General features: G+C 42.3%; 1 protein-coding gene across 1 annotated transcript in view; it reads right to left on the minus strand.

The window, feature by feature from the left end:
* brinp2 (bone morphogenetic protein/retinoic acid inducible neural-specific 2) overlaps positions 1-24,972 on the minus strand; it is a 217,191-nt gene extending 192,219 nt beyond the window's left edge. The window contains exon 1 of the mRNA XM_079347800.1: positions 24,113-24,972. The gene's annotated coding sequence lies outside the window, so the exon portion shown is untranslated. The remainder of the gene's footprint in view (positions 1-24,112) is intronic.
* Between the last annotated feature and the right edge of the window lie 1,038 nt (positions 24,973-26,010).

Raw genomic sequence — 26,010 nt, forward strand, 5'->3', positions numbered from 1 at the left:
TTGTTCCTGTATAAGTGACAATACTTTATTTATTACAATTAAAAAAAAAAAAAAAAAAGACGGTGATTGAATGGCTCACTATTTACAGAGATTTAGAGATAAACAAAAAACTGATCAATTCATTGAATCAAGTGAATCATGAACTGAAATTGACCTGAAGCCTGATCGTACCAGTTAGCACAGCTCAGCTCAGGTTTGCTGGGTGTTTCATCAAAAACAACAACATAGCTTTAGTGAACTACTATAGAAAGGTGAAACATGTAACTAACTGTGGATACATCCACATTCATAGGGTGCATCTAAGCGGCAACATCCAGTGTTGTAAAATGAAGCTAATGCAGAAGTGCAAAAAACCCTGCAGTTCTTTGAGTGTCCACTTGAGGCTGTCTGCAAAAGGCTAATGCATGTGCCATATTAAAATGTCAGTTTGGCAGAAGAAATTAAAATGCTGAGAGTATTTTGTGTAACTCTGGGCACACACTATAAGAGGGGTTCAATGTTTGGATTTTATGAAGGATAAGGGTTAGTGATTTAAAAAAAGGGCGTGGCTTATGTGACTGACAAGTACACCTGTTGTTACTGTCAGGAGGCCTCACCTCAGCTCAACCTTTTTGGCGAGGGTGACCAAAAGTTATTTTGAGACATCATTTACAAAAATGTGACTGCTTCAAAAGCCTAATTCCAAAACCAATGGGTGATGTTACTGAGGCTACGTCCATGTTTATACACATACTACATGGCTGCAATCGGTGGAGAGACTTGCTAACTTTTGACCAGATAAAAACAACATTTTGGATTTTAAAAACAGTAGTACCTCAAAATAATGGCTAAACATATAAAGATTATCTGTGCCATGAATCCTCCATTTGGATCTCTGTTTTTTAAACTCGTCATTTTCAATCTCGTCGTCGTGATGTTAAAGTAAGAAGAACAGTAACAGTATAAAATCTGGTACACTCCAGGAGTCAAGCAAAATATGATGCATCTGAGGATGTATTCAGACAATAAGGTATGAATAAAACACAATAAGTATGTATTTACAGATGTGTCATGATAACATGCTCGTTCTTTCCTTCAAAGGGAGGCGTGCAGCCTGTTCAGCTGGTGGATGAATATTTAGCAGAGATAGCGCTGACATAAATCTCCTCCACATGCCAAGGCCTTTCACTGGAGGATGCTCTCAGAGGGCTGTTCATCACGCCAGACATCATGCTGTGCAGAGTGTAATGTATACAATTCTGAGCGATGGCACATTTGCCCAATAAAGCATTGTGTTTTCTCAATGACAACACTGACCATACCTCATACCTGACAGGCTTGTGCTGAATTCTTTTGAGTGCACATTGTGATCTTTATTCTGAAATGTGTTTGTCCATGTTGCCACATAGCTCCATCGTATCATATTTCACATGAACGTCACTGCTGCGAGGTCTATAAAGTAACATTTCCATCATGCGGCAGGTGTTTCAAAGCCTCATTCTGCAGTAGATGCTGCATTTCACGCTGCCACAGGGATTAAGTACCCTGAGACATGGTGCAATCCAGCCTTTAAAGCCTCTTTTGTCTATTCTCCATCTCCTGTTTTGAAAGAATATGCATGGCAGGATGCATTTTTTTTCACCTAAGGATCGTCAGGACTGTTTCGTTTAACCCTTTATTACCGTCATCACGTGGGCTGAGCAAATTCTGCAACTAGTATTTATCTTGTTGTCTTTTTACTCTCACGCTCTCTTCTGAATTCTTGTACGATCCTGTCTTGAGAGTGAACCCGTTCATTTCATCCAATTTAGTTACATTAGGTAGGCTGCAGCTTTTTGGAGGAGTCAGGATGATAACTGTTATTGTGAACTTCTCACTCCTCAGATCAAAGCCTCCAGAAAGGAGAAGCAGCTGCTGAATTAAGACATATTGTCCCGCTGCTCTTTGAAGATGGCGTTTGAAGCAACAGCCCATTGTTGTGCATTAATCTTCTGCAGGTAGCGGTAACACGGCGGTGACAAGCTAACGTATAAACACAAGTGAAATGATGGAACTGGGGTCAGAGGTAACAAATTCTAGTTCGAGGCACAAAACGTGATACAGACGAGAAATATGTCCAAGAGAATCAGTGATTTAATGTTTCTCTCACATTGCTCTTCATGTCGTACTGCTTTATAGTTTTCTGGCAGTATAGGCTACCCCCTCGGATTCCTTTTAAGCATTACCATTTTTAAGCAAATCAACTTCTCAAAATGATCGCATTTGAAGTCGGTTTAGCTCGGCGAGTCTTCAGCAGGAACAACAGTGGGATGTATGAAATTGGCATCCGTTGCTGCCAGATTGGAGCATTTAAAAAAAAATCAATTAGACTGTGACCACACGAATGAAGAGTTGACGGAGAGACAGGCAGAATTCAGCAGACGAGCAGCTCCACTATCACATTATTTTGTACCTTACACAAGATCCAACAGTAAAATCCTGTCTGTCTTTTTCTTAGGTTAAACGCTTGTGACTGAAATACTGGGAAATCTTTTCCAGAAAGTCTTTGTTTTGGTCTTAAATCCTACAAAACTAAAGCACATGGACTTTAAGAAACATGTTCCTGATTTACAAGAAGCACATACAAACATTGAGATCTGCAGTTTTGTAAAGCTAAGGCCACAAACTGTATTTTAGATTTCAGACAGATTTATTATGTATTTTGTAAATACAAGGTCTCTTTTTGTATTTTTTGCTGCGGCTGTTTTCAATCTGGCACTTCTGAACATTTGTAGAAAATGTGCCTTCATTTGAAATCCTCCTGAGTTGCTACCTTATTTACCTCTATACCTCAAAAGCGGTACATCTGGGGGGGGGGGGGGGGGGGGGGGGGGCGTCAGGAAGCCGGACTCGACACAGAAAGGATGCATCAAGATGGCAGACTGAAGACAGATGGCTGTGGTGACACGTTTAGCCTGTTAACAATGCAGGCTGTTATTGACCTCACTCCCAGAAAACAATGATGGAGTGGAGAAGAGAACATACCGAAGCACATTACATACACAAAGATTGCACTGGCACACTTCACCTCCTGAGGGTTTCCTGCTGTGTTCACACACTGAATAACCTTGAATTCTTCTGGATATTTTACTCGAAAGTTGCCTTGAAAAAAAAAAAGTCAGAGTGAAAGAATTGGGCTGTAGGCGTTCTCACATGCAGCTCTGTGTGATTTTTCTAGTCTTTTGTTGTATCTTATTTCTTTTTTGATGTTGAAGATTGACTCTTACTGAAATGTTTCTATTGCAATAATGTCTACTCCTTGAATAAATTCATGAATAAAACAGATTTATACTCGACTGCTTTGTGATTTATTTATTTTTCTTTTGCTCAGGTTATTTCTGTTCTCCTCGCCTCCAGTAGAACACATTTCAATCAAACCTGTCGATCAGTGCAACTCCTGCCCTTTGATTCTTTTCTCCTGAAAAGACAAAAAACAAAGTTTTTGCAGCTTTCTTGTCCTTGTGAAACCAAACAGTTCATTCCAACACCCTCTGCTGTGTCTGCTGCCTCAAACCCTGAATGCATCACCTCCTGAACCAAACACTGTTAACATAGTGTTTGAACAGTTTGCACCATCCGCCGCAGAGAAAAGTAGCTGTTATCTTTTATAAAGTAATAAATAGAGAAACATTGCTGAACATATTCCCCGGCCAAACAAGACAACCCTGCACAGCACTGCTGACACCATACTGTGAATTGTTATGACAGAAATACAACTCCATATTTCATGGCTTGGTTTGCAGAGGGGATTTGTGTATGCATAGTTCTCCTGTGCACTTTGAACGCTGCTGCTGAACTGCCTGATAAACGATACGCCGAGCTCATCGCTCATCACTCGCCACATTGACTTCTGTGAACGATCCAGCAGGAGAGATGAACCTCGGACTGACCCCCCCGAGAGATAAAATTACAGCTCGATATAAAGAAAGGAACCACGGCCTGACGCAGTGCGTGAATCAGAGGAGGGACTTCCACTTCGCATCAATCAAAGTCTTCTGTCCTCATTAAAGAAGAGTCCTTCTGTGTGTGTGTGTGTGTGTGTGTGTGTGTGTGTGTGTGTGCGTGTGTGTGTGTGTGTGTGTGTGGATTTGTGTCTTCGGGTCCCATTGTTCAGTCCATTGGTCATATTGCTCACTTTAAATCACCTCATCAACTTTAACGTCTACTGTGAGTTGATACACCCATCAACCTGGTCAAGGAGACACACACACACACACACACACACACACACACACACACGTTCAATATGCTCGTAACTTCGGTCAAGGAGATGCACGCAGCCTCACCACATGCATGCACAATGATCAGCCTGGTCCTTTGCACACCTCTCCTCTTCTTGCCACATTCCTATCATCCCTGAAGTACACACCCTTACGACGCACACACTCACACACACACACATTCAGCTACACGTTTTCCTCGAGCTCCTTAAGTTGGAGCATTTGATCGATAGGTAATCCCTGACGGCGGTGGCCCTAAAAAGGGTCAGCGGACTCGAGCCGTACGCCAGGGGAGGACAGATAATGACAAACATCCATCTTGAGGAGCAGGGGGCGAATGAGACGACACGAAACCGCTCGGGTATATGATATGTTGTGATGTGGTATGTGTGTGTGTGTGTGTGTGTGTGTGTGTGTGTGTGTGTGTGTTCTCAGGTGCTGCTCCAGTTCTTATTACCTCCTCAGAGCAGCTGTGCTCACTTTCAGTGTGTTTCCTGCTCGCAGCGTTTCTCAGAAATCGTCAGCGTCGGATTGCATCTGTGATGTGTTGTGATTTAATGGGTCAGTGCATCAGACAGAAGATGGACTGTAACAGCACCGTGGAGTCATCGCCAATAAACAATAGATCCCAAAGAAGTGGAGCGGAGTTAAGCTGACTTGAAGCCCAGTGTTTGTTTTGTTTTTAAACTTTTTCCTCGTCCTTTTTTTGTCTCCTTCCACGCGAGCTGGAGCGGAAAACATCCTCACCATCATATTTTTCTTCAATATTGATCCCCACATATCATGATGTTAATGAATCATCCTCACATATGATTCATCACACAACACTGATGCACTTATCCTCAGCTCTTTGTACCTCAACTCTACCTTCACCCCTCCAGTTTTGTTCTCACTTCTTAGTGTCAGACTTTATTTTTGGACTTGGTGCAAAGAGTCGTGCAGAGAATGAGTGCAGCAGCTGACGACTTCTCTACGGCTCCCACTTTCCAATTACATGTAGGGAAACGGTATAATACACGGACGAGATCACGAGATGGTCACACTCGGCTTGGCTGTACTCTGAAACCGAACAGCAGCGGGAACATTTAATCTAAAAGGAACATTTCAATTTTCCTACCATTAGTTTCCAGAGATTTTAATTAAGCATAAGCCATTAATCTCCATTTCTGCCCATTTCTCTGCTGTCCCGTTTTACAGTCTGTGCGCTCCGTCGGTGAGCTGCATGAAAGCCAGCATGCAAACAAAATCCTGTGCTGCATTAGTCTCAGTGCACACGTGAAGACGTGGTAATATGAGGGGTGGTGTTGCTTTTTGCTGCAGTAAATATCCTGAGCGGCAACCGCCTGAGTTTTAATTTGTTCCCATGTAATAAGACCCAAGTCAGAATAACGAGGCTGCAAAGCTACACAAACTAGAATAAATAAATAACCTATGTGATTTGGACGGGTCATGGGATCAGTCAGACGAATGCACAGAATTTCCAATCCATTAAATAACAAATTCATCACAATATAGCAGCTCTGTGTTGATCTGTGGTTTAAAAAACGATTATTAACATTTTGAAAAAGTAAAGCTCTGATGTATTTGATTATCACAGTACTTGATTTCTAAAAATGTTTCAAGTATAAATCAAACCTGTTTCCATATCACAGGAACAAAAATACTTGGGCAATATTACAATATTGAGTAATTTCCAGGTTTTTAGTTTTTTTTATCAACTCCAAAATGTGCAAGTCAACACCTGCACATAAATCCACTGGCAACATTCAAAGGGAAAGGTTTCCTTTGAATTTGTGCATCTCTCTTACACGGCCTCGGGTTAAAAAAAAATGGCTGAAGATCTGAAGAATACTACTGAAAAGTAATGAAGAAGTATAAGAAATGTTGAACTCTATGGGGAGAGATGAGTTTTTTACTCTGTTTAACGTGATGTCCTGCCCCCCTCTGCCTGCACTGGTTGGTTTAGCTTCTCAGGAGCCAATAGAAAGAGTGGGGAAGGACATCAGTACACTGTGTAGACCAGAGTAAATCAGGCCACACATCGCTATCTCTACACTTGATGCATCACACTCACAACTTGACTCATCCATCTCACAGTGATTTTTTAGAATCAGAAATGCCTTATAAATCCCCAAGTGAAATGCAGTATAACTTAACTATACAATAAATGACATTCTTCATGTCGGGGATTCCCTCTTTTGTCATTGAATCTGAACCATTTTGTGACATTAAACTCTGAACTTAAAATTCCTGCAGTGCTGATTTACAGTATAAAGTTCACGTGTTCCTCTATTTCACAGAAAGGCTGAATGAGCATGTGCATTGATTTACAGATAATGGAACGCACTGTGACCAAACCCATTCTTGCCCGTTTCCATGGATTCCTCACATCACTTGGCCGAGAACGCTGATGAAGGATGCTTGATGGCTCCTTGACACCCACTCAACGCCCATCCAGTATCCATGTTGTTTCCTCAGTGTCATGGCCACTTCAAGTTGATGTGTTTTCTTCTTGGTTGCCTCATGTTAGTCCCAACACCAACCCACCATGCTCCACTGAAAGCCCACCTCACCAAGGTCAGGCTGATGGAGGCCAAATGTGGATGTTTTGGAATCGGGCTCAAAGCACCTCTATGCCTAAGTTAAGCTACCAAATCACAGAGAAGCCGCTGTGCTAAGTTATTTTAACAAACCTATAATCACCTGACAAGCCTTCTTACACCCAGCCATCCCACCATGTTTGTCTCAGTTCTTCAACCCACCCTCCTTCCTCATCCCTTGTTAGTCTAACTCTGTTCATAGTCTGGGCCTTGATCAGCTCGGGCAGAATAAGGTGAGGTCCTTGCTACTGAATAAAAATAAATGTTTGAACATCCCAATTTATTATAGTGCAGAGGATTCTAAAAACATCAAATCTCTCATAGCAGTAAATGTCCAAAGAGACTGCACTGACATGTCTCACCATGTAGGTGTCCTCCATCTATTCTCTGAGGACTCGTTCAACGTTCATCCATGAAAACATGAAAACGAGAGCTGAGATACTTCCATGTTTGCAGAGTGTGTTGAGCTGTTTTAACCTTTAATCACATCTCCAACCATAATGTTACAATATGTAGTATGTAAGCGAGCTTGAGAGAATAAAATATTCATCTCCAAATAATATGGTGCTCAAGGAGTTTTTCTAAACTCGTTTTGAACTGATCTAAGTAGTACATTCAATGTGGAGTCCCACAAGGCTCTGTTTTGGGGCCTAAACTCTTTAATTTGTAGATTCATGATATATGTGAAGTTTCAAAGTGAATGCAGTTTGTTTCATTTGTAAATAACAAGAAAATGTTTTGCTCAGAACATGACCGAAAAAAACTCTCACAGGAATTATAGAAAATGAAATGTTAAGTTGAAAGCATGGTTTGATAAAAATAAGTTTTCCTTAAATTTGAATAAATAAACCCTTTAAGATTATTCTAATCAAAAAAAGGATGAAAACATTTCTTGTCTACAGATGGAGTCAGTGTTGATTTTTGGGTTTGATTATGGATGATAAATTAACGTGGAAATCACATAAAGCTCATGTTAAAAAAAGGTTTGAAACAAAACGTTTATGTTGGATTATACAAGTACTGAGGATTTTCTATTGTTCACTTATTTTGTCTTATATTAGTTATTGTGTTGAAGTTTGGGCTAACTCTTCTGTTTCTAACATGAATCCATGATTTATCTGATAGAAAAGAGTGGTAAGAGTTATTCATGAAGAACACACACTGCGTTTGTTTTTATTTCAGAAGACAAAAAGCATATAGAAGAACATCTACTTTTCTTCAAAACAGATGTGTATTTCCATTGCAGAAATTAAATTCTTTAAATACTGATTTGAAGCTGTGTCAGATGTTTCAGTTGAAGAAGATACAAGAAGAACCTGTTTTCCTTCTTATTTCTGTGGGAGGCTGATTTGTCAGATTTGTGTGTGGCCTTGATATTCATTGCCAAGTGATTATAATTGCAAGGTGGAGGTAAAATAAGATGTATTCTTCTCCCTGCTCCTTTCCGTATACACAGAGTGGGAGGAAGAGTTGAAATGTACTGTATAGAAAGAAATATAATACTGTCTTACAGCACAGAACACCTCATTTGTTCCTCTGTGTGAAAAAAACCGACTGATACTAATTCATCTTGAGCCTTATAAACGTGGACTTACAGTATATAAATGTGTCACAGCCCTGTATAGACTTTTCATTGGGTGTTACAGATGACCATAGAGAAAGGTCAACCTCTTTTTTTTTTTTTACAACCTCGTTGTAACCACACCTGGACAGGGTCTCATGAATAATGCGTATTGCTCGGACAGCCGAGCGCTCGCATATACTGAGGTTTTTTTTCCAATTACATCACACGCTGTAATTCTCGGCTGCTGCACTCCGGGCTGGAAGTTATTAAAAAAAAACACAAGAGGGAGGGTTGATTCACAGGCTTTATTTTCTCATTCTGAGCCAGCAACAGGGTTTAATATGATATTGCTCTCAATCTTGGGAGCAAATCTTCTCTCTCATGAAAAATCAATACCTCGCCTCTTTCTTTTTCTTTTTTTTTTCTTTAAGCTGTTAATTCTTGAGCCTTCTCTTCCTCAGCTTCCCTCTTTCTATCCATACCCTCTTTTTTTAATCCAGATGACAGGGTTGGTGGAGTTATGTTTCACGTGCTTCAACAGAAGCTCTGTCTCGGCAGTGCAATCAGTGTTCGCCTGACCCTCCCCTCCGGGATGACCCTCTGTGTCTCCACCCTGAGTAATGGGCTCTGGACAGAACTCGCTGGTGACCTGCAGGACCCTTCAACTATCTCTATCCTCTCTGAATCCTCACACCCCTTTCTTTCTCTCTCTTTCTCTGCGACCAATTAAAAAGCAGCGACAGTCGTGACGGAGGCCCCGCTGGTGCAGGTGATTGGACGGGGCCCCAGCCTGCTCCGGCCCCCGCGGTGTGGCTCGTCCGTCTCCTTTGATCTCGGCCGACTTCTCTGTGTCCAATAAATCATTTTCTCAGCGAGCGGAGCCCCTTTGACCAAGGCAATCAAGAAATTCCACTTTATCTGCCGCTGATATCAAAGCCAGCTCTGCCTTTAGACATTAAATGGTGATTTTGAGATGACCCCAGGATGGCCCGGGGGTCACTCGGCATGATTTATTGTGTACGTCTGTGTGTGTGTGTGTGTGTTTTACCGAGACAGAAGAGTGCAATCACAGGGAGAATGATACATCCAGCCACACCTGTGCTACATAGATTAGATGTCATTTTACAGCACTTTCAAGGAATTTTAGATTATAGCCCCAATATTTCAAGTAATCCAACAGGAAGTATCCAAAGAGTGAAGAGTCAGCCGGTCCAACAGGGGGAGCAGCTGGCTCAGGCAGTCTTAACAGAGACCTCACACACTTCACTCTACTACGAGAGGGGAAAGAGGAAACAGTCAACAGAGGGAATGATCTCAAACTTTCTCAAGATTAGACAATGAAGTTTACTCCAAGGACGGCTCTCTGTAATTACTGTATTATTAGTTGTGTTATGTTAATTTGAACGTGTTTTCCTGTTGCTGTACATGTATTGGAGGTCTGTAGTTAAACAGAAGTAGTTGTGGTAATGATGGATTCTAAGTAACTTGTCATCATACTGAAATAGGTATATTAAAATAAAAGCATATACAAGGAGAGGGTTATTTATCTTTCTCTTTTTAAAACATTTTTTCACGCCTGCCTAGGGAGGAGAACAAATCTGGACAGATTCCAAACTCAGAGAGAGAGCAGGGAACAACAACATGCGGGAAAGGAATCACAGGTCGGACCCGAACCCGAACCGGGGCCACCCATCTGGAGGACCACAGCCTCTGCACATGGGACCTGCGCACCAACCACAGCGCCCCATCTAGTCTTTCCAATCAAACCAGTATTCAACCAGGTTTATTTCAAACGCATGTTCTTTAAATGCATGATTATGACGTAATGACGAAGGTATTCAAAGTTTGTCTTTTACATTGAAATGTACACAACATCACCTCGTCTGACTATGTACATCCTCTCTGTCCATGAAATGGATTCACCTCCACAGTCATCCACACTTCAAAGTTATTATGTGGCGACCCGGCACAGTGCGTGGACACACTTATTGCAGACATTTATGAGCTGCTCTTGACGCCTCTGGTGCTTACACATGTAAACACATGTTCAGACATGGGTGTATTTAGAGAGTAATACACACATTAACGGGATTAAACACACACCCAAACATGTTAGCCACATCCTTCTACAGCAGCAGCATCCGCATCTCGCTTCATGCTTGGATCCCTCTCAGTCGATAGCAGCAAATCCCCTCGCAGCTTTTAATCAGATGGACGACTATTGGAGCTTAGCTAATGAATGCACTGGGATAATATAATCTCAATAATCTCTATGAAGCCTCTAATTGAACCATATGCTAAATGTGACGTATGACTTCATTAAGAGCTGATGTCTTCTTTTGTGTGATGTCGTTAGTGACCTTGACTGGCTTAGTGCGTCACCGTGGAGGCAGAAGTCCAATCCTGTTAACGCTATATTCAGTGGAGCTGGCACGTCACGGCTGACGAGCAGGATCAGGGGAGGCGGTGAAGTGGAGGAGACGCTTCAAACTTGGAAACACTTCTGAGACCAGGAAGCAGAGCGCAGAACAAAGGTTTTACTCTGTAGGGGGTCCAATATGTTGTCATTCACAGCACGATGTGGATATCAAGCATTAACCTGGACACGTTTGACCTCTTGACCTTTTTATTCTATCATGAAATGAATTCAGTAAAGTCTTGGATATAAATACAGGATCTATACTGATGTGAATCACCTTTGTAAGCATGTTAGACTTTCCCTGTTAGTCCATTCGGTTTCTTTTCTCCACACTTTGATCAGTGAAAAGATTGAACAGAAAAAAATAGAGGTCGACTGATTAATCAGCCAGCTGGTATCAGCCGGTATTAGCATATCCAGTGACTATTGGTATCACAGATGTCTGCCAAAATTACTTAATTTATTCACCAGTCAAACAACTTTTGATTTGAGTTTCATTGTTTACACAAACAATTCTCTTCACCAGCAGAGGGCGCAATATGGATTACAACAAGCATCGTACCTGCTCAGTTAAGTCTTCATGTTACATGTTAACTGCATCTGACATAATTGAAGATATATTTATATAAATATATAAAATGGGTTTTTCCCATAAATCTAACAGTCAGGCCGTAGAAAAGACTAGAAAAATGAACAGATGTATTGAGTTTGAATTAACACGAAAGAGAAGAGATAAAATGTGTCACTAATGTTATGTACTTGTTTTATTTGAAAGATTAATTTCAAGGCCAGACGATTCGTTTCAAAAAGCAAAACAGAATTAGTTTGTTTTTCTCCTTCTAAATAATTGAAGAAACACGCCTGAAAAAGATTTTCTGATTTTACTGAACAAATAACTGAATCAGGGACAGAGCTTGGATTTAAACCCCTAAAAAAAACACTGAAGTAGAAAAATAACATAAAAGCAATTATTCATTTTGTTTTATTGAGATTGTTTCCTGAGAGATCTGTGATGCATAAGCTAATATTGAAATCATGATCAAATAGCTGACAGTATTCTTTTCCCAGCACTGAGTGCCATCTACCAGTGTGGGGACTTCAGTACTGCCACAACTATTTGCAGTACCATGTAAAGAATGGTACTTCGTTGCAGAGGTTGCTCATTGCTTTATCCGACAACAAGCGGACGAAGTCACAAGCGGAGCGTCAGGGAGAAAGAAGGTCACGTGCACTAAACAGGCAGGTGACCATTCAGCTCTCTCTCTCTCTCTCTCTGAAGTACTGACGTTGTTTCCCCTGCTCGAGTAAAACGAACTTTGAAACGAAGCACTGAGCTGAACAATGACACGCTTCTGTTAAACTAGATGTGAGAGAGCCCGGAGCTGCAGACACCGGAGACTCTGGTGCAGCTCCTGTTAGCTCGACAGACCAAAGAGGAGATAAACAGCCGGCTTGATTTAGAACTCTTTGTAACTTGTTGATAGTAGTAACACTGGAGCCTTATTGGGATTCTGTCATTTAGGCTGGAATCATTTTATGTTATTAACTTGATTTGTCATTTTTCCATCTCCTGTTCACAGGTCTCCTCTTTACACTCTCAGGTTGACAAAACAGTCAAATAAATCTGTGACCTGCACGTCAGTAACTCTTCCATATTACTCTGAGCCAGGCCTGTATCCAGCTGACAGCTCTATGGAGCGGTTTCCTGCCTCGGATCTGACCTGCTCTTAAATTTCTCAAAGCTGCTCTTCAATGTCAATCTGTTTTTATTCTCTAATCTGCTTTATTATTCATACACTTCGATTGAGCTCAGAAGCCTCTTACTTATTTCACCCTTAAAGACATCACATACACACAATCCTTCCAAGCATGTGATTCATATTATTCATTGGCTGGAATAAAAACTGTATTTGTTTGACTTCAGGTCAAAGGGGGGGGGGGCTAATTAGCGTGTGTTTTGAAAATGTCTTCTCATTCATTAAATATGTGATCATGCATGTAAACAGGGCTTGACATGTTTGCTGTTTTAACTTTGCAGAAGTGGAAGGAAACATGGTCGACGGAAATAATTAGCATTATGAGAAGCTTGCTTACATTAAACTCTTTCCCTTCTTCAATAAGATCAACTTATTTAAGTTTCACATTTGTTTTTACAAGAGGCAGGTTGACAGACTATAATCTTCAACATTATAATGTTACAAAACAGATAAAGTCCTCTTGAATGAAGCAGATGTATTTTAATACACTGTGGTTGTAGATGCATTCACACGATACTCCAGAGCTTGTATGTAGATCAGACAGTCGACCATGCGGCTGCACATGGTGCTTCACATTACAGGTGTTTGGAGGCTCTGACACTTCACCCCCACAGACCTGAGAAAACGTTGTCACATTACATCTTTTCTGCTTCACGCAGTCTTTAAAAAAAAACCCTCACAGATATTCTTTATGGTATCATGGGCGGAACAACTTAAAAAACAAGCCGACAAGCCTGACAAAATATCACTTGAGTCGGACAGCATCATGTAAACATGTTAGAACGGGCTGTTTTACTCTCGGCTGTGTTTCAAGTGTGGTTTAAATAGTTTCTTTTTCTACATTTGCCGTGACGCCTCCTGACTCGCCTGCTCAAGTATACGCTCTCTGTGATAAAGGTTGAGGTTAGCCTGAGAGGAAGGTGCACACTCCTCTCACAAATCAAATTCTACTTTGCCGATTTAAAACCTGAAATTTAATAGTTATTTACATTTTAAATGTACACTTTATGTCCTGTTTCTATACAAATGTGCTTTTATTTTGAAAAACAAGTGGCATGTTCGACGTCATGAGAAGGATATTACTTTCCACTCTTCAGCTCAGGTTTGTAAAGTTGAAACGCAGAGGTGGCGCTCTTTTCCATCACTGCGGCAACAGCTTCACAACATAGTCATTAAATCGCATCTTGAGTCATGCATTAACGCTGACAGCCTTCATTTGTATGCAAAAATATGTGTTATTTAAATAAGTTTCTTTTTATTAATTTTAATTTTTATTTTATTTTTTCTCACAACATTTTGAAAACATTTATTGAACGTCCGTTATAGGACCAGATGTCACCGTAAAAAAAGAGTCATCCCAAATTTACACGCGCTGCAAAAAGACTTTGGACGAATGTTGCAATAATGATAATTACTGTTCCCCTTATAATTCTAAAACTAACCGGCTAACAAATTATACATGTTTTAGACTCTTGAAAAATGACACAAACTACCTTTTAGACAATCTCATGGAGATGCTGAGCAATGTTCAGTTTGAGTCAGTCTTTGTTCATCTCTTCTCCTTTAAACACCTGAGAAGAGATGCTGCTTCGTCCTACGCAGTGGGCCTCGACCTGGAGTTATACAAGTCTTTTGTGATGAATACTGCACACTGATATTGCTGGGATTGGCGTTTAAGAGGGTGGCCTAACTGTAACATATAGTCAGTGTGCCGTGAAATCCAAACTAAAAGCTGGAAAACATCTTTTAAAACAGCATTGTGGTTGAAAAGCTGAGTCATGATCTCTTGCCCTTGAGGAGCTTTACTCTTTCTTCACTTCTTGACCTTTAACTGACTCTTGTTGGCATCTGAGATCCCTTCTCCTGTCATCTTTCTATTGACTCTCCAGGGTTCGGTATCTCCCCTCTCCCCCATCTCACTTATCGTAACCATGACAGCCCGCTCTTCCCGTTGGGGCTGCGCTGACAAGGACTATACTATCACGTCCTCCCAGATGTTCATAGGAAAAGTCTGTTGGGCTGATGCAACGTCTTGATAGGTTAACACATTTTCTGGCCACTCAACTTCACTCCACTTTGCAGCGAAGCACCAGATCTGATGTTAGCACGGCTGATGTTTGGCTGCAAATGTATTCCACGAGTATCTTATCCATGTGGGACACGAGTTGAGGCGGCGCTTCTTTGACCTCATATTTTCCTATGCACAGTTAAATTCCTCCATGCAAGATGTGAAACGGCATGAATATAAAGTGATGTGTATGTTACATTCCTCCTTCCTTTCCCCCTCGGCCCTCCGTGCTCCCTCCTCCTCCTCCTCCTCCTCCTATCAGAGCTCCCTCCAAAGATGAGCGACTGAATGCTTGTGCAAGCACTGAGCTCATGACTTTTGATGAAAGTGGGTCAGGAAAGTAAAATCAGTATGTTTCTGCAGCATTACCTGTTTGGCTTAAAGCAGCTCGTGTGTACGTGTGTGTCAGAGAGAGAGAGAGAGAGAGAGAGAGGGGTTCTGTGGTTAAATCTCCAACAGCTACAGTGAAAATCAATGACAGGAGTTTGGACGTCGGAGCCAATGAACAGGGATGATAGAGCTTGCTATTCAGATCAATGCTTAGACTTATAATCGTTGTACTTCTCCTCACCAAATGTCTTCCCTAATCATTATCAGGGAATGGAGGAGGCCGGAGAGAAAGAGGGCGAGAGGAGAATAACATGCCGTCATCAGAAGCTGTAGAGCCGCAGAAAGCATGAATAATGTAGCACCTTAAGCACTGAGTTTGGTGTTCCTTAATGTGCTTTCTTCCAGCCTCTGACGTGCTCCTGCATGAAAAGTTTGAAACTCTCTTATACGTGAATTTTTACAGTAACAATGCACTTCATTTTTATGCAAATGTGAGCCCATTTGGGGAATTTCTCTCCCTGACAGATACAGGAAAACACTAATGGAATCCTTGAGGGCTTTCGCTTCAGTAAACATGGCCGCATGCTAATGTGCGTGTGCTGCTTTATTTTTTTCCTGCTCGACTTCAACAGAAGTTAGTACGTTTGGAGAGGAAGGAAGAACTGAGTGTTGTAGAAGCAGATTCACCTGCACAAAGACCAATCAAAACGGTGTGCATTATCATGCCTGTTTGAACACATCTTTGCGTCTCGTCCCTCTCTACAACACAGGACTTTTGACAGCCCTTTGAGCGCGGCTGAACAGCGATAAACACTTTCCCTTCAGACGTTGTCAGACGACATATCGCAGTGCGTTTGAAACACTGCAGCCTTGACTTTTAGCTAAATCAGAACAGACAGGCCCCAGATTAGCAAATCACAAATGAAGCAGTGTGTTTTTTGTTTTTTCTTGTTTTCAAGAAGTACTACAGTATAAATGACAGATACCTAGTTTTCATTTGGGCGGATCTGGTAGCTTTTTGACATCACAGAAAAGAGGCAGAATCCCAGTGATGGATCGCAAACTAGAGTTACCATCATGTGTAATGGACAGACGTGTTTTTTGGCTCTTATCAAAGATTGTTTTGTTTTTTTGGTCATTTTTACGCTGAAGCTCTTCATTATTTGTCATGTAAAAACAGCTCCAGTTGCACATCTGCCATCATCTATAAGAGAGAAAATTTAGCTTGGATTTAGTCTTAAGGTCGCAGTGTCACGTCTGCACTGTTCTCGTGCCAGCCACACCAGCATGACTGAATCAAAAAGACACTGCCTTAATCACAAAACACACAAATGGTGAAACGCGTCCCTAACTGTGCTGAAGAGCAAACACATTTGTGTGTACCAGCACTGTTTGCAAGTGCATTATGCATTCATTTGGGGGAAAATTGGCCCCCTTTTTATGCAAATCACTTCATTGCAAAAAAAGGAAAAAAAGTGTTTAATTCACAAACACAGGCGCGAACAGCCACGCACAGAGTGAACACAATACTGAACTGAGAGCTGGAGATGACTATGATGGAACGATGTCACATGTAAACAGGACAACAATCCTGCCTGTGCATGATTCATACATAGCTGTGTGTCTGTGGAGTAGTACGAGCATTTCATTAAGTTGCTCTTGCTTGTTGCATTCAGGGAGGACATATATATTTTCTAAACTTTAAAACTCATGTTCCTTTTTTTTTAAAGTCCGTCCTTACATTAAGTCAATGTGAGGTTACACACAGTGAGAGTGCAGCTCCATGCAGAGTTGAGGTGCAGAAAGCGTCATGTGCAGCCATGATCCAGTCGTGGTGAATTCGGCCCTCAGTCTGCTGCAAGCTACTGTGTTTTGTTTTGTTTTTTAACCTTTTTTGTAGTTTCTTTTCAAATCCTAAAGGTTCAAGTACTTTCACACAGAAGCTGAAGAGTCTGTGAATCAAATACTTTCATTAAGCAGTTCTGCTCATTAATTTCCAATATAAAAAGCCATCTCTGATTGAAAAGCGATCTCTGCTGACATCCTTTTATAATCTCAAGGTATTCATCAATATAATATCTCCCAGACGTTGAATGTCTCCTCCTCATATTTTTAATCCAGACAGTTGGTCCCTTTATGTAAAAATCTGTCCTCGAACACGTGTGACCATGTCAGTGTCAAAACAGCCTTTGACTTTTTCTGCTTTTTGTCATCCGGGTCTTTAAGTGATAAAAATGAAAACTGAAAAAAAAAAAAAATAAAGATAAAAATCCTCGAACAATTTCATCAGGCTATATGGGTAAGACAGAAAGAAATCCCCAACTGAGTTAGCAATAAAAACCTCTTTAATGAGACGCACGTTTTTCTACACAACTCAGCTTAGTCCTTGTAAAAATACTTGGAAGCAGCTTAAAAAAAATCCAGAGTGGATTAAATAAAAAGAAGGCTGCAGCTTTTTCTATGCTGAAAACAAAAAGGGGTATTAAAGTCTACCCACACACACACACACACACACACACACGACACACACACACACACACACACACACTAATGCTCCATCACTCTCTTTGGACGGATACAGTGCATGTAGAAGTTCAGCTCAGGATGGATGTACATTTGGAGAACAATGAGGCGTTCACACTGCTCAGGCCAACTCTCCTCCTCCTACAGCTGCAGCGGGACGCACGTGGCTTCTCCTTAAGAAGAGACGACGGCTTTGATGTACAAAGAGAAGAAGGGGCGATGGGGCAGGGAGGATGGAGAAACAGAGTTTTACTGCCTTTCATGTCCCTCCCTCCCGTCACTCCAACGCACCTGTTTTTTTGGTTTTTTTCTGTCGCTGCTTTAAACAAGTGACTGAAGCTGGGAAAATCTCCAAGGTGTGCAAGTAGAGGCGTGTCAGCGGCAGTAGTTAGGGATATTGTTTCATCTTTTTTTTTTTTATCCTCCCCAGAGGAACTTTTTCTAATGAAAGGCACAAAAACAAGGAAGAGAAAAAAAACTCAAACTTGTATAAAAGAAGGTGGAGGGAGCTGCTGGCAGTAATAATTTATCGGTCAGGACTCCAGATAAAGGCGTGTTCATTTACAGCTACTTCTAATCTGACTTCTAATCACAGAGGAGATGGGCTGTGCTGATATAATTAGTGCATTTACATATACGTGTCTCGATTGCTGTACAGATAACCAACAACCAGTCATAATGGATTAATTAAGTCATTCTTAAACCAGGATGAGCTGATGTTATCTGGTTTCGGTGACTTCAGTCTGAAGATTTGATGATTTATCAGTTTAATGTGATGTGTTGAACTGACTCTGAGTAACTGTGATGCCCCTTTCTGTCAAGTCTTAAAGGTTTATAGTAAATTCAGTTTCAGGTCAGTTCTGCCAATCAAAAATATTCTGTCTATTCTTTTTGAACAGTTTCACTGTTTGTTTCACGAGGTTTATTTTTTGGCTTTTTATGCCTTTATTTTAGAGATCGATAAGATAAGATCATTTATTCATCTCACAGACGTTTACAGCAGCAAAGCAGGATAGCAGAAGAAAAATCACAGTGCAAAAATTTTATTTGATAATAATTTTAAAAACAATATGCATCAAAAAAAAAAAATTTAAAAGAGGCAATAACTTGAAGACGTAAGTCTGTATAAACTGTAAGAACACTATCATACACAAATCAAATGAAAATAAAAATAAGATCAGGTGGCGATGACGCCAGATAGGACAGTGGTTAGAGTCAGAAACAGGAGAGAGAGAGGAGCGAGCGACAGGCAGGAAAGCAGCCGCAGGCAGGATCGGCTCACGGGGGGCGTGCATCAACCAATAGGCTAACGGCGCTGTTGAACCGATGCACCCCTACTTCATTTATCTTCATGATTTATTGAATCAGGACAGCGCAACTTCATCCGAATACAATCAATACACGTCAATCTTAAAGTGCAGGAAAACGTTTTATATGCAATATCTGATCAAATGATCTCCACACATGAATATAAATGATGGAAAAACATCCATCAGAGACCTCCTTTAACACCAGCTGTGAATCACCCCAGTTCAGCATAACTTCATGACATCATCACTCGCTGTCTTGGTACTAAAGAGAGCAAAGCTCGGCGTGTGTTTCTAAGAGCTGGTGAAGAGTCAGAAAGGCAGCCGTTGGAGGCTGTGCAGGAGTGTGCAGAACCGTTGAGCTGGGAAAGCGACACCCTGACCAGCTGAATTTATGTTCCACCAAGAGGGGAAAATAAAGCCGGTTTCTTTATCCACTCATGCTTCAGCTGCACTTGGTGACGGCTCCCGGTCTGAGAAAGAGCTCAGCTCCCGGACGCTGCTGATGGACTTGATTGCCTGAATAACAAAAGATTAATGTGAGTTTAATCACATCATATTCTAACCTGTATGAGATCAGATCACTGAAGGTTGTGAACCAATTACATAATGTCTGGATATTATTGGAGAAAACTCATCATGTTAAGTGGTAATTTTCTTTCCATCATGAAAAAGCTCCATTGCTGATCAGTGTGACAAACAAGCTTTTTCTCAGTACGCGTCACAAATCTTGTAAATTTGTTGTCCAACATGTACATTTGTTTGGTTTGAGTTGAGTTTTCCCAGCCGCCCGATATCTTTGAACCCTGTCAACAGTAAATCGGGGCTTCTTATAGAGAGCTGCCTTTCGGGGACAGGGCCTTACATTTGGAGGGCCTTTATGTGAATGTTTATGGTGATAAACATTTTTCTCCAAAGAAAAGGAATACATCTAAAATAGCTGCCAGAACGAACCGAGAGAGGTGTTTATGACTCTTTCAGTCAGTCTGTGCGGGGGTACAGTGTGTTTGTGAACCTGCAGCGGGTTCGGTCACGACGCAGCGAAGAGGCGCCACAGCCTACAGCTGCCGTGGATATCTCACGGGAGGAGTGTGTGCTTACATCAGCTCTGTCATCCACGTCTTCAACGAACCCTATTAGTGCTCCATAGATACAGTGACATAAACCTCTGTCAATCAATGATCACGTTCTCCAGCACTACACAGCACAGACACGCCTCCCCTCATCCACTTTGACAACATTGCTTAATGATTTTTCACCTCCACAGACGTAGACGTACACTTCATGGAGCCCGGATCAATATGTGAGGAGTGAAAGGTGAATGTTCCTACATGGTTCACAAGAGGGTGAAAGGCCACAGCTTATACTGAATGTTACTATGGCGTTGATAAGCACGATACATTCACACTGAAACTATTTGCGTCATTTATATTGTCCCATAAGTAATGATGCGTCTTTTTAAGGTTAACTTTGGGCTCTTTTTGCCTTTATTCACTGAGAGATGGGTAGAGTCAGAAATCAGGAATAATGAGAGAGGAGACCTCAGAAAAAGGCTGCCTCTGTACATAGGGTACAAAGTTTGCTCTTATTTTCATGGCACTCAGCCATTGTATCACTGAGACGGGTTAACTGGCTGTTTGAAGTTTTAAAAAGTCTCCGGGGTCCTAAAACACATGAAGGGCTCGGGTGGCTCAGTCTTTCTCCCTCCATGTCCTATTGTTTACGAAGAGAAGGCAGACTCAGAGGGCAGAACAAACACCTAGCTGTGGGAGTGTCACCCACCTGGGGGAGGGGCTACTGCCCTTTGTGATGTCATGAAGGGAAGATCTCAGCCCTTTTGAGCACACATTGTCTGAAAAGTGGAGCAGGCAGGAGACGGAAAGGATGGACTTTTCTCATCAGTCAGGAGTTTGTTGACGGACTCGAGACACATACTAGTGTCAGAGAAACACGGTCAAGTGTGTTTTGCATAATATATGACATTTAAAGGCGTACGCACTTCTCACTAGATGACCTTTGCTTGCTGCCAAAGCTACATTGTCTAATATACAGAGATAGTTTTGCGTGAAAATGTGGCACTTTGCTACATTAAGCTACACCTTGAACGCTTTGTCTCACACCGGTATCATTTGTTTTTCTCATAGATGAAGGTCTTGTGTCTGAGTGCCCATCCATCACCCTTGGCAACCAACCAAAATGGACCTTATGGCTGTTTATACACAGGAGTCAGGAGTCACAGGACGTTCAGGAAAAATGATGCTCATGACTTTCTTTTGGCATTGTTTAACTGCAGACACTATTAACTAACAACAAAAAAAATCCATCTTTTTGTATTTGTGAATCATCGCAATTGTGCTGAGACGGTTCAAGAACCTCACTTGAACATTAAAATAAAAATATTGAAAGTGCAGCTCTCAATAGTGCGAGACCCTGAGCTAATATGAAAAACACCATCCTATTATGTATTCATTGTTGAAAAAGCTTGCGATATTTAATATCTCCCCATGCCCTTGAAGTTTGAAGGCCACAGGCGTATCATGTGCACGAGTCAATCTCTGAAGAGCCTAAACGTTGAGTCCATGTATTTACATTTATATACATGCATTTAGCTGATGCACTTTCTACATGACATGCATTCTCTGCACAGTGAATCACAATGAGCGTAACAGCGGGCCCAGCTCCAATTGTTGGATCTTTTCTAAAGCAGAGGAACGGCTCGGAGACAGAGCACCATAAAAATAAGCGACCTTGTGCGAGAGGCTGGGAGAAAAAATGAAGCAGGAGAGATGACAGCTAATAATAAGAAGGTTCAAATGAATGTTTCTGTTCGAGTGGAATAATGCTGAAACGGAGGATACTATATGATCCACCTCTAAATGTGCTTTTAACAGAACCTACCATTTCACCATTTGACCGATTATTTTTCAGTAAAGGATTTTCTCTTTCTTTAACCTTCTACTACCAGGAGAAATTCAATCTGAACCTCTGTGCTTTAAGGACACGGCACCGACGCCACCTTGCTATGAACACACTGTGAAGTGAGAAAGCTTCAAAACATGAGCAGATTAATACAGTGTCACTTGAGATAACAGTCCTGACATCTGTAAGAGGTCGTATCTGTGAGTTGTTCCCTGCTGTGGTTTGTGTATTTCAGCTGTGGGACAAGTGTATACAATAATCCAAACAGAGCTTTTGCAGATCTAGTTTAATGGTTCCAAAAGTACAGAGCGGAGACCCCTTTAGGGCTCTTAAATAGATTGCTAAGAAAATAAGCAGTGGATGTTAAGAGAATGCATGCAGATGATTGGTTAATCATAGGTATCAGTGCGCCGGCTGCACAAACTGACAGCTGAATAAATCTGAAGCAAACTAAAAAAAGCAACATGCAACAAAAGAATCTGTCTCACTGTGGAGTGTGTGTGTGTGTGTGTGTGTGTGGGGGGGGGGGGGGGGGGGGGGGGGGGGGGGGGCTTCTCTTTTACTTTGTTTGTGTGAGCGCCCCTTTACAATGTGATGGCGCATCTTTGCTTTAATGTTTTAAAGACAGATGCAGCTGAGGAGGCTGACCGGAAAGGCTGCAATAGTGAAATGCAGAATTAATGCACATAAAGTAAAAGTGCCTTTGCCTCTGCTGCACCCATTTTAATCATTCTTTTCTTTTCTTTATTGCAACTCTCTCAACTACCGAAGCATTTGCACTAAACTGCTTGAGGTGCCTTTAAATACCCTAATATTGATTCCAGCTATATCGCCTAACTCCAGTCTCACACACTCTGAAAACACGGAAGGCTACAAACAAAAAAAGTTTGGAGGCAGCTGCTTCAGAGGAACAATGCTAGTTTTCAAAGATCCGATCAGTTTTGTACATTTGTGTTGTTAAACTCCCACCTGGCTGTATCCTATAATGGACACTTATGCCTCTTCATCGAACGCCGGTCTCGGCCTTGACTGTTCAATATTCCCCTTTTCAATGCCATTCCAGTGCGGATGTACGCTCACACTGCCATTATATTTCATGTCATTAGAGCCCTGTGTGCTGTGCACTCAGCCTTTCATTTACACACCCTCAATGCTATAGTGCAAAGCAGCGATGTCCACATTGTCAGCATGTTTCACTTCCATTTGCTTCAGCATACGCAGGATGGTGAGTGCATGTGGGTGTATTAGAATGATATGAGTTGGGTTTGACTTATTTTTCTCCCTCCTCCATGATCTGTTTGACAAGCTCCGGGTCTCTGGCAGTGGCAGTGGGTGTTAAGTCTAAATCTGAGGCAGCAGATTCTCTCCTTTACCTTCTTTCTTGGGGGGGGGGGGGATTCTTACAGCCACATACGGGACAAAGTAGCTGACAGGTAAATGTTGTGCTTACATGGTTGAGGGAATTTGTGAGGGATTGCGTGGTGCGTAGCAGGCATTCAGGGTGACTGATGGAGCAACAATATCACACATACACACAAACAGAGGCAGAGAGAGAGAGAGAGAGAGAGAGAGAGTGCGGGGCAGGCTGGAAGGTATTTATTGCTTAGAAGAAACAGCAGGAGCCCCCCCCCCCACACACACACACACACACACACACACACACACACACACAAACACAAATGCAAGTAGGTGAGATGAAGCAAAGCAGAGGTTGAAGGACAAGTCACATGGAGCTCCGGCTGTTATGTAAAAGGATGTGACAAGAGTATATTATGACGCTCTCTCACACAAGGGAATCCAAGGGTTTGCAAAATATAGTATTCATAAACAAAACACTTTGGCAGCACTCACACACACCCAAACAGATTTCCACAGCATGGTCAGACTGGCAGGCTGCATCTACGCCAGTATTAAGCGTTCACATCAGACTTATATCGGCAAGTATTGCACACAAAAAACTGCCATTAGATTGAGTTTATGACCCGAGACCCACGTGTGACCTCTGGTGATTATTTGCGCGTGCGTCCACTCTGCACTGGAATCGCTGTAAACCCTGACATACAGTACTCTGGCACACATCCTTGTTGGTGATGAAACGACCCAATGAGCCTCCAATCTAGTTCATCTAAATGCAGATTCTTGCTCCCTCCTTCCTCACCCTCTGCTGATCGATCATGCGTCACGACTTGAACGCTGCCACACTACAGCTGACCATCCCATCCCGCGTTCACTGTGCTGTGCGTAACAACACGAGGTGTGCGTTGCGCGTACAATAAAAAGAAACAAAAAATGCGCCTGGCACGAACACGCACAGAGTGGATACTTGCATTACCCCCCCCGTTTGTTTTATTCCCTCAATGTTGACACACAAACCCGCGTAAACTCACCCAGGGCGTGAACGCAGGGTCCTCCCCGTGCGTCTCCTGATGCGTGTCCGTGTATCCAGTAAAAATCAGAAATGGACGAGCAGCAAAGGCGCTAAACAACTAATGGACGGCAGCCAAACGCCACCGACTTCTCTCCTTTTTCTTCTCTTCTTTATCCGCTGTACTCTCCTTCTCTCTCTGCTCCCTCACTCATCCCCTCTTCCTCGGGGCAGGCTAAAAAGCTGCTGTAATAATCCAGACATTGTCCTTTCCATCAGCACGTTAAAACACCAATGTGATTTAAAAACTCAGTTTCTCTCCGCGATAAACACGTTTAAAGTTCAGAGGAATTCTCCCTTCACTTTGGGGAAGCTGCCAAGTGTAATCCGCGTTCAGAGACAGTCTCAGAGGACAGTCCACCATGAAAAAACTCCCGATTTTAAAATCGCTGTTTTTCCCCAAACTGTTGTGGCGATGTGATTGAAGAGGTTGCAAAAGCAGTAAAAGTTTTCGTTTGCAGAAACTGGAAACCAGATGAGTCCTGGCGAGAAAACGACAAGTAATCCTGGGGTGATGTATCTTCTCTCACTTCCTTCCCCGGACCAATGATAACTCCCCCGTCAGAGGGATCGTAGCGCACCTGCGGCCGAAGCGGAGACGCGCAGGTGTCCACAACCCCGAGCAACCCTCCTCCCTCCTTTTTTTTCTTTTTTTTTTTTTTTGAGTATATGTTTTATTCCGGGTTTTAATTCTCGGTCGTAGACTCTCACTGCGCCACGGTCATCACTCAAGTGTCAAGCCTGGCGTTGGTTCTCCAAGTAGCTCAGGAAAGCGTCTCTTTTCTCCAGCGCTCTCCCCTCTATCTCTCTCTCTCTCTCTCTCTCTCCTCCACAAGCTCCGTGCATCGTCCTGTTGTGAAACCACACCTCCCGCGTTTGCGATTGGCTGAAAACCGCAGAGAAGGGGGTAAGGGAAGGAGGTGAGCGCGCTACGATGATGCGCACTGGGAGGAGAGGAGCGGAAAGGAGAGAGAGGATAAAATAAAGGAAGAAGAGGAAAGGATGTAGAAAGTGGGCATAAAGGCGTGAGGATAAACCTAGATAAGGGAGAGCAAAGGATGGAGAGGAGGATGAGGGCAGCGGGATGAAAGAGAAGTGTAAATGAGAGGGAGGGAGGATAAAGGATGCAGAGAAACAGTGAGGGTGTGTGTGTGTGTGTGTGTCAGGGGGGCAGTTGATGCACTGAGCTCTATGTGTTGGAGCCCAAAGGGACAGACTGGCTAATGAAAGTGAAAATGCTTCTCTCTTCTTCTTCTTCTTTTTTTTTTGGTATCCCCCGCTCTCATTCACCGCACAGCTTTAGACCAAATTTGTCTGCTGCAGATCTGCTTTGACTGCAGGCAAATCTGAATTCATCCTGACAGTGTCCCCCATTACTGAGCACAGTCACACGCTTCTGTCTGTCTGTCTGTCTCTTTGTAAGGATCTGGTGTCTGTCAGCTCAGCAACTTTCTTGGCGAGTCTCTGATGAATAAGTAAGTGGTGGAAGGAAGGCTGGAGAGTGGAGCGCATGTTGAATATACTGCCCAGGGGCATCAAAAGGGAAATAAGTAATAGTCTTTGCTGCCTCTGTAATGGGAGCAAATGAGGTGGTCCGGATATTGCAACTGTTGTGGTGCGAATGCGCATGTGAGCAGGGAGCATGCAGACAAGAAGCGCTTGACAGCTGCTGGGAGAGGCTTTGATTGATGGCAACGCTCCAGGGAGTGTTTCAATATGAACTTGGTTAACTCGGAGCCGCATGAAGCATTCATCACTCGCTGCCATGCAGGAGTGAGATGCACACCGCAAGCTATACAGCTTTTTATTTAGAAAGGCACCTGGGGAGCATCTTCACAGACGCAGCAGCTACCTATTTAC

Source organism: Symphodus melops (genome assembly GCF_947650265.1).
Source record: "Symphodus melops genome assembly, chromosome: 7".
NCBI lineage: Eukaryota > Metazoa > Chordata > Actinopteri > Labriformes > Labridae > Symphodus > Symphodus melops.